At 51.5% G+C, this 9,854-nt stretch overlaps 1 long non-coding RNA gene across 1 annotated transcript; it reads right to left on the minus strand.

Annotated features, from left to right (window-relative positions):
* Positions 1–5,259: 5,259 nt before the first annotated feature.
* Positions 5,260–9,623, minus strand: LOC135292853 (uncharacterized). Its single transcript, XR_010355020.1, has 3 exons — positions 9,580–9,623; positions 6,442–6,575; positions 5,260–6,166 (listed from the first exon to the last, which is right to left on the minus strand). It is a non-coding gene; the product is annotated as an uncharacterized LOC135292853 (long non-coding RNA).
* Positions 9,624–9,854: the final 231 nt, after the last annotated feature.

Raw genomic sequence — 9,854 nt, forward strand, 5'->3', positions numbered from 1 at the left:
TGGGACTCGTTTATTGGTTACTATATGGTGCCTGCGCCCTGTTTTAAGAGTTTTTAAAAACAGATCATCCTCCCAGCCAAGGCTGAGTGCAGCCACCACAGCTCGCAGCACCTTCGCAGACAGCAAGAGCCGAGCGAGAGCTCAGCTTGTGGTCCCGTTTGACAGTTCTGTCCTGTGTAACCTGTCCTTACCTCTCCTAATAAATTTGCTGGACTTTGCACTGCAGAAGAGCCTCCTCTGCCTCTTTCACTCGGTGCTTGTGGCTCCTCCAGGGTCTCTACTGCCAGGCTGGCTTAGAGGTTCTGGCTCAGGCAAAACCCCAGTCTAGCCACTTCCCTGCTCTCGCCATTGCCCCTGGAGCATCACAGAGCTAGCCAGGGCTCCGGAGGACAGTGGCAGTGAGCCAAGCCCTGGCATGTCCCAGCTCCCAGAGCCACACCTGCCAGGCCACGAGCCCCAGCCTTGGTCCCCACTGCCGGCCTCAGTGGCTCCTGGCCATCCTCACCCTGAGTGCAAAGCCAGCCCCAGGAGCCCCCCAGGGCGCTCTGGATCCAGGCTCAAGCCATCACTGAAAGGGACATGGATGGGGACTGCAGCTGCATCTTCCAGTGCTCACCACCCGTGACTGTGCTCCAGGTGAACCCAAACCTCAGCAGCTGCACCTTGAGCACATTGATCCTTCTTGCCCACCCTGGAACGTGGTATTCCCACATCATACATGAGCCCTTTGCAGGGAGTGACCAGCTCCCAGCTGATCTGCTACCTTGGCATTCTTTTGTGTTTCCCAGCAATGAACTTAATGGATCCACTCATGAGAATCCCAGCACATCATTTGCTTCTCAGAGCTCTTAGGAAAAAACCTCCACTCATCACTAGTTTTTGCACAGAGAAGGAGGTGCTGACAAGCATAAGGCACAGACAGGGCCCTGACATAAGAATTCCTGAGCCATAGGATTCTACACATTGCTGATGCCAGCTGCTTGGTTCATATTTCATAGCCAGTTGTGGATGGGGGTTGCTGCTGACAGGGTAGGAAAATTTGGAGAAATGAAGGTGCAGAAGACAAGCAAAACCAAGAAGCAAGAGGGAAGACACTTAGAAATACAGAGCACAAGAGAAGACCTTGGAGATGGCTCAATAGAAAATGCCAGCAGCAGCGCCCAGAGCCCGGAGCTGCTCACTGCCACCACAGGGGCTCCTCAGTGCCCTGCTGGTTTGTGTCTGATCCCTGCTGGGCTCCCTCTGCCCCTCTAGCAGACACAGCCCTGCCTGCAAAGGGCTCCGTGCTCTGGTGTTCTCAGCTTGCTGCAGGCTACATTCTTAGCAGCGCTGAAAGAGGAGGTGAAACAAAGAGCCCTTTTCTGTGCTGCCTGCAGCTCGGAGTGCCCGGAGCCCGGGCCCGTGAAGAGCTGCTCCTGGCGCTGGCTGTGCTCAGCCCACTGTGCCGAGCAGCCGCGGCCATGGAGACACAGGCGGGAGCTCTGCCCGAGGCCGGCAGCGGCCAGGCCCGGCTCGCAGCTGCGAGGACGCCGGCAGCCTGTGCCTGAGCCGAGGCCATGCGGGGGGTTTGTGGGCAGGGCTTTTGCGAGCCGGCCGGAATGTGCCGCCTCCCGTGTGGGCCCAGCTGCGGCAGAGGCAGCGGGAGCGCGGCGGGGCCGGCAGCGGCGGGCAGAGGCCGCGGAGAGCAGCAGCCCGGCCGGGCCCGCTGCGGACCGGCACGGAGCTCCCGGGCAGCCCTCGGCCATGTCTGTGCCCGCCGGGCAGGAGCCGCGGCAGGAGCCGGCCATAGCGGCAGCCCGCCGTGCCCGGGGCCGCGGCCGCAGCTCTCCCCGCCCGGCCGCAGCAGCAGCCGCTCGCCTCCGAGGCTCCGGCGCTTCCCGAAGAGGACGGGCCCGGCCCCCGGGACGCGCTGGAGCACCGCAGCGAGAGGAGCCGCCGGCGCCGCAAACGGCAGCGTGGATGGCGCGGCCTGAGGAGGAGCAGATGAGGCTCTTGCTGGGCCACGCTGTGGCAGCTCTGCCATCTCACCTTCGCCTTGAGCCTTTTGCTGCTTTTCCCTGAGCCCTGATCCCCGTCCTTGGCCAAGGGCTCCCGGAGCCCTTTCCAGGGCTGCAGGGAAAGCTCCCTCAGTCACAGAATCACAGAATCACTGGGTTGGAAGACACCTTCAAGATCATGGAGTCCAACCCATGCCTTAACACCTCAAGTAAACCATGGCACCCAGTGCCACATCCAGTCTTTTCTGAAACACTTCCAGGGATGGTGACTTCACCAGCTGTCTGGAGGGGTCTGTCCCAGGAAGAACCAAGATAGCACTGGGGCCTTCTACCTCCCCCCCAGTAGTGCTTGGAGCTCTGGAGGTTTGTCTTTCTGCTTAGGGAAAGGCCGTGGAAAAGTATTGGGAAAACTAGTCACTAATAGAGTAGCTTACAGAGCTACAAATATATGTGCAAAGAATACAGAAAACATAGAAAAGAAAAATGGCAAAACCCAAACAGCATGAGCGTGGTCTTGGGCATGATCACATAGATCCAAATGGTCTTCTCAGCCCTATATCTGTGTATTTCTGAGAACCAAAGGAATCCTGCTTGAGCCTGTGGGGAGATGGGTTTGGGAGGTACAAGTTCATTCATTTTTTTTCTCCTTGGGGCAGCTCCTGTTCCTAACATCAGCCGAGCCTGTCTCCAGCCTGATGCCTCTGATGGTTGCAGCCAAACAATTCATGGCAGGCAGAAGACATGACTTTCTCCAGTGCTATCTGTGAGTGGGAGTCAGAATAAAAACTACAGAACCCACAGCTCCATTGGAAAATTCCCTTCCTTTTCATTCTGTAAATAAGTTCTGTGTCCACTTCTGAATTGTCAGTTATTTGTTAAGGATGGGAAGTTCTCTTTTACAAATTTTTTAATGTGGTTTGCAATTGGATAAGGGTCTCCTTCCTTCACAAACTCCAGCCCAAACTGCCTTTGGAATATGGCCCACTGGGCAGTTTTTGCCAAGCCATGGTATGTCTGGATAAGAAAGCAAGGGCAATGGTATTTGCAGCTAAAAGCTAACAAAGCCTGGGACAGATCCTGTGGAGATCCAGGCCTCCAGCTGTTACTAGAAATCAGCAGAGTTCCAGCCAAATGGTTCTGTGTCACTAAGTGCAATCTCTTTGCCTGGATCAGAGCCTTGGTCAACAGAAAAAGCAGAAAGATCAGCAAGGGTGATCCCAAAGGCCCACAACAGCATTGTTATGTTGTTATTTTGCTCATCTTGTTTAAGTTTGCAACTAAATGTTGAGCTGATGGGGGGGGGGGGGGGGTTGGGGGGGGCGTGGGTAAGAAAAGAAAAGAGGCTTATGACAGGGCCATGACATTCTACAAGAGGAATCACTGGTGTGCCTGGTGTGCATTTCCTGGACCTGTCTCAATTGCATTAAAGAATTGTAGCCCTGATTTAAAACAGACAGGTAGGAAACTACCTTTGAGAGCCAGAGGCTAAAATGGCTTGTGGATTTTTTTTAAGAACGAGGACATAAAAATTACCAACTGCAATAAATAAAGAGTTAAAAAAGAAGTATTTTGGTATATGAATAATTAGAAACACAAAAATGTGGAGATGGGAATGCATGTTTTCATGAAAATAATGAAATTATAGACCAAAAACACAGGGCTGTTGACATTTATCTCTCCTCCTGTGGCATTCTTGAGTGCTCTAACCACCTCTCCAAAAGACCTAGAAACAAAAGAGAAGCAGTGAAATGAGAAGCTGTTTAGCTCTTGGAGTGAAAGCCAGCCCACACAGGAGATGTCTCCTGCAAATGCCCAGAACCTGCAGGATGCAGGAGGGCTCTGCCAGAAGGCAGATGATGCATTTTCCTCTCAAGTGCATGGGCACTGCGCCTGTTCCTGAAGCACTGGGGTTCACTGCCTCAGCTCCTAAAGGGAGTTTATTCTTTCATCTTGGGTTTCAGTTTCTAAACTGTGTGGTTCCTATCCTAACCACAGATTATTTCCTTCAGCAAACCATGGGAAAGAAATGTTCCTGAGAACTGTAACCTGACAGCTTTGATAAGGGGGTTGCCCTTTCAGGCAAGCAAGATTCTTCTTTTTTCATTAGTGTGTCAGTATGATTGTGAGACATACAGAAATGCTAAAGAAATTAACACAGAGCTGTCCTACACTAGAGAGACAAGGAGATCTTCCAGGTCCTGCTCCTTGATGCAGGCAAGACCTCGGCAGCATGAAGATGTCTCTGACAAAGCCTTCTGAGCACACTCACAAATTCTGAGCAGCACTGAGAGATGGGACAATCTATCCTCAGGGTGTGAAGATGTTTCCAGCTGGCCTGACTTCATGCTGGATAGACATTTCCACCAGAAAAACTCCTGGCCCATGGTTGTGTAGAAGTAACTGCATTTGGACTCACCCGCTGCCAATACGTCCCCTTTCTGTGTATTTAATCACAGGGTTTTCCATGGTCACCATTCTCTCCGAGGGAAACAAAATACAAGATGCTCACTTTTAAGCAGAGATCCGAGCTTCCAGGAGATACAAAAGGCAGCCCCACTGTCAGGGACTCTGAGCCCTTTGTGGTCAGCTGGGTAACAATAGTAACAACCACAATAGCAAAAACAAACCAAAAGAAAACAAACAAACCCCACAAAAATAAGCAAAACAAAACAACAACCCTTCCCCCTCAACCAAAATGACAAAAATAAATCCCCAGCCAAAAAGACAAAACTCCAAAACCAGTCAACTTCTGTGAGGTTTGTTTGCTCTGATGACTATTTGGGAGTCAGGAATCTAAGGAGAATTTAAGAAGCTAAAAATTGTGTTCAGTTTGGCCACTAGCACACAGGACTTGTCCAGATGATTTGCTTGTCCACAGCCTTCATCTGGTTCAAAAACAATCGCTGCTTCAGCCTTTAGCAGAGAGGGAAGCTCAGGCAAAGCCAAGCCAGTCCAAGCTGCCCGCAGAGGCAGCAGGAACACCCAGAGCGCTCCCTCGCTGCCTCAGAGCACAGCACTTCCTCTGGGGAGTCCTGAATGTCCCCAGTGGGACACCAGACTCAGGAGGAGCATTTGGTACAGCTGTGCTGACACCTGCACAGAGTACACTGTCCCTCAGACAAGAAATACGCCACACTAACCCAGTATCTCCAGGTACTTCTCAATCTCCGGTTTCGGAGCAGCCATGCTGATGTCAGACCTGGAGATGAACAAACTGCCCCAGCTCGAATTCCCAGGTTCAACAGAATAGATTCCCCCAGGTAATGCTGCAGCAGCAGGTTTAGTGCCAGAGTCCATGTAGGTGTGCTGAACCTGTAGCACTTCTGGTGGGGACAGTTCCTGTGCTTCACACCAACCTTGGGGCCCTTCATTGCCCGTTGTTTGCTGGAAGTCTTTGCGGTCTGCCAGGTGAGATGTCGACACTTGCACCTCAAGTCAGAGAACAAAGCAATCAGAGACCACAGCTTGTCCCTCTCAGCCAAGAGTCATTGACTGTGAGCAAAGGGAAAGAACAGATATACAAGGGATACAGACAGCTTGTTTCAATCCTCCTCTGGGTCACCATGTTCCCCTGTAAAGAAACAGAGAGAGCAGGAACATGCCAGCAGGAATCAATTTGGATGATTGCTGGCCAAAAGCCAAAGAACAAGTCCCACTGTCCAGGGCAGCACTTGAGATCCAGCAGGAAATGTCCTTCAGAGTGACTGTGATATATACTAGAGCAGGATGGCACTCAGAGGCATGGCCCCACTCCCTGCTGCTCTGCACTGAAAGGCAAGAAGGGCAGAAAGCATCAGTTTGGTGACTGCAGTGGCTGTCCCTCCTTCACTCACTTGCTTTTGTAGAGCCTGAGGGAGGTGATTAACTTTCTCTCTGATGATTTTCATTTCTTCTTCCAGCCTCTTCTCCCTTGCCTTGTTCCTAGCTTCAGATTCCTGCAGCTCTGCCTGCACATCTTCCTTGATGGTTTGTAAACAACAATGGAGAGGAAGTTTCATGAGTGGAGTGGCTGCCACTCTTTCTCTCACCTGGTTTTGTTGATCGCCCCTGTGCTGATGGAGATTCATCTCCTCTTGAATTCTTCTCATGTCTTCCTTGTTCTTTCTCTTCACTGCCATGATGGCACTCTGAGCTTCGGGCAGCTCTGCTTGTGGCTCTGCCTTGATGTTCTGTACACACAAATGCAGAGCAAGTGACTGGGAGCTGCCATCATGCTCAGCTTTTTCCTCTTGCAGCCTCAAAATCACATCTATTCAGCCACATCTTTCTGCTTCCCTACCCACCTCTGCTTCCACTGCAAACCTCCTGTCCCAGTGCTGATCTCTGCAGATTCCAAGGCTCTGTGCTTTCAGTGCCTGTGGGACTCCTGGCCTCCTCAGTCCCAAGAGCTGTTTTATCCCCCTCTTCCTGCCCTTCCCTCTGTCACCTGGCCAGTCAGGCTTACCTGGCCATTCTGCTATGGCTCTTCCACCTGCTGCCTGAGCTGCTCTTCCTGCTCTCGGGCTGGGAACAGCTCTCCCTGAGCCTGGCATGGCATCTCTGATAAGCAGTCTGCCCCTGCTCTTTCTCTAGAAAGACCTTCACAGAAAGCAAGAGAAAATGGGTTTCAACTTCCCATGTGATATTTGTGAGCCAAGACTCAAAGGCTGATGGGCTCACACATTCCCAAAGCTCTGTGCTGCTGCTCTCCTGGGTCATTCTCTGCCCGTGGGGAGGCACAGATTCCAAAGTGACCCTGGCACTACAATCAGGGGCCATCTGGCACTGAAGCTCCAACAGCCTCTCAGGCAGCTGACAGGGAAGGTGTGGCATTCCTCAAGGCTCTGGTGAGGGCCTCCCTCTGCTCCTGCCATGTCCTCTTTGTCTTTCAGTAGTGACTGACACCCAGCCCTGTCCCACAGCTCCATCCTGGCTCTGCAGGTGGCTTCCTGGCTGAGCTCAGCCCTTGGGAGAGACACTTCTGCAGTTCACGTTCTCCTCGGGCCTGCACCAGCATTCCTGCCTTCCTGACATCTACACTCTTGTTAGAAATCCTGGTCATTCAGGAGATAGGGATGCGTGCAAAGATACTTTGATGTATGTCACAGAGCCTCTACAGCCGCCTCAGTATATGGAAGAGGACCAAGGTGTTTTTTCTCCCTCTTTTGTCAACTGAGAATTCTGACCAGCAGTAACAGAGACTCTCATAAGGCCCCAATTAACGAATGCACTTACACACCCCTGGGGATGCCAGTGAAGGAAACCATGTGTCATGTAATGCATGTATGAGCAGAGTCACCAAACAGCACCTAACCATGGAATTGTTCCACCTCTCTAGGACAGGCAGAAATTTAAAGAATTAAGTGGGGACTTCAGGGCAGAAGAGGCCGGAGAAGGAAAACAGCTTTGAGGGGGAAAAACCCCATATCTGGAGGGGGAAACATCTCTGCCTGCTCAGAACTGGTACACGGAACATGTCTCTAATCCTCTCCTGAAAGGGATGCTTTAGGTGAGGTTTGCACCTCCAACATCCTTGGCCCAGAGATGGGAAGATTCAATTATGTAAAAGTTACATAGATAGATAGATAGATAGAAGATAGATAGACAGACAGACAGACAGACAGGTAGATCTCACTACTATAATCTGTCTTTACTGTCCTCTCTCACATCAAAACTTGGTAGGCAGTGCCCCCACTCAGCAGCAATCCTGAGATTGCTGTTCTGTTGCTTCAATAAACCACACTCTTGGGGAATTTGGAGCTTGTAGGTACTTATGGAAAACGATCTGACCCAGAGCATTGCACTGAGAACTGCACTCTTTCTGCATCTGTGCTTGAGCAAGTTCTTCTCTTGGACTCAACCACACTGACACTGCTGAAGTGGATGAAATCAGAAATGCTGCCCAGCCCCTCCCAGCTCCTCTGATCTCTGAGGACCGGTTGGAATAAAAGGCCGTTGATATCCTGCTCAATTCCCGAACACAAAACAAATTGATTCCCTGGGCTGCAAAAAGCCACAGGCGTTGATAACCTGAAAGTGATCTCAAATGCCATACTGGCTGGCCAAGAAATACACAGTTTCATCTGCACCAAGGTGCTAGCACTGAATGATGTCTTGTCATGCAAAACTATTTCATTCTACAGCAGTGACACCTTAGAAATTAAAATTCTAGCAGAACCAGTACCAGTCCTGTAAAAGGACAGAAAATAATGAGGAAAAGCAGCATGGATGGGAAAAAAAGAAAATGAAGAAACCTCATTCTCCAAGCAAAGACAAAATAGCAGTTAAAAAAAAGGGGGGGAAAAAGTAACTACAAAAAGTGGCTAAAATAGTTCAATGGAGAGAGTAGAAGCTGAAGGTCCCCTCACGAGCCACCCGTTGTCCAGACTAAAGCTCCCTCAGCACCTCGTCACTGGGCTTGTGCTCCACACCCTTGCCCAGCTCCCGTGTCCTTCTCTGCACCCGCTCCAGCCCCTCAGTGACATTCTGCTTCACAGGGGCCACAACTGCACACAGCAGTCACTGCAGCTGTGGCCGCAGCGCTGCCCAGCACAGGTCAACGCTCAGTGCCCTGCTCCTGCTGCCCCTCTGCTGCTGACACAGCCCACCATGCCCTTGGCCTTCTTGGCCACCTGGCCACAGGCTGCCTCACGTTCAGCTGCTCTGGACCGGCAGCACCCCTGGCTCCTTTTGGCCCACACAGCTGGCCAGCCAAAAAGTTGCCCATCTGACTTCAAATACTGTATCCTCCATTTCAACACGTCCCTCCTGTGCAGAGCAACACAAGAGAGCACTCAAGGACTTGCAGCTTCACCCTCACTCCAGGCTCCAAGGCACTTTCCAAAGCTGCAGACTTCACCATGGAACAGAGCCACAGAAATTCGCCACTTCTGCCTTTTGCCTGACAAGAAGGCTTCGCAACTGCGCAGTTCCTTTCCTTGGCCACACGGGACAGAAATGGCCCCCCACAGCTTCAGGGACAGCGCAGTCATCTCCTTGCAGCTTATCAAAAGCCAAAAGACAGCTGGGCCAAAAGAGTCTGTACGAGTGAAGAACTCCTCAGGAATACTGCAGAACACTGCCACAAGCCAACCACACCTTTCCACGATGGAAAAACCAACATAGCCCTGGGATCTCCAGCACTGCCATGTGTGCCCTTGGACAAAGCACTGCAGAAGCCCAGAAATAGAGCTTCACTGAGTCAGGCAGCCAAAGGGTCATCCAGAGCCCCCAGCTCTTCGGTGCCTCAGCATGACAGGTTAAAGGCCAATTTTGAGCTGTCACTGCCCACAGGAAATGACTACATCCTGCAGGACTCCAGCACTTGGCATCCTCGGCCAGCAACAGCAAGTGCTGGCTGCTCAGAAACTTGCACCTCTGCCTTGCACTAAAGACAGCAGCACCCACAACTGGCACTTAGTCTCTTGGAATGATTGGGCTGTGCTGTGAGCACAGCTGGACGCATGTGGTTGTCCTGCTCATTTTGCTCCTTTTTGGCTTCTTGTCCAGGAGCAGAAGGAGCCAGGGGAGAGATGGCTGTTGCTTTTGTCGTCTGTGGCAAGAGAGAAGCATGAGGGACAGGCTGTTACCTATCATTTCTAACCTCATTTCTCCTTGCATCTACAACCACATCTTCTAAGAGAACTCATCAACTGTGTCACAATGGCCCCTTGGTTCCATGACACCCCAAAGCATCATAATGGTCTCCACAGTTCTATGAGACTTGGTGTCACAATGGACCCTCTGTAGATGGGGCCTCACAGTGTCACAATGGTCCCTAGTGTCCATGGAACCATACAGCTTTAGTATGGTCCCCCTGTTCCATGAGGCGAGCGAAATATCACAGTGCTCTCCATGATTCCATGAAGCCCCACGGTG

Source organism: Passer domesticus, unplaced genomic scaffold (assembly GCF_036417665.1).
Source record: "Passer domesticus isolate bPasDom1 unplaced genomic scaffold, bPasDom1.hap1 HAP1_SCAFFOLD_51, whole genome shotgun sequence".
Taxonomy (NCBI): Eukaryota; Metazoa; Chordata; class Aves; order Passeriformes; family Passeridae; genus Passer; species Passer domesticus.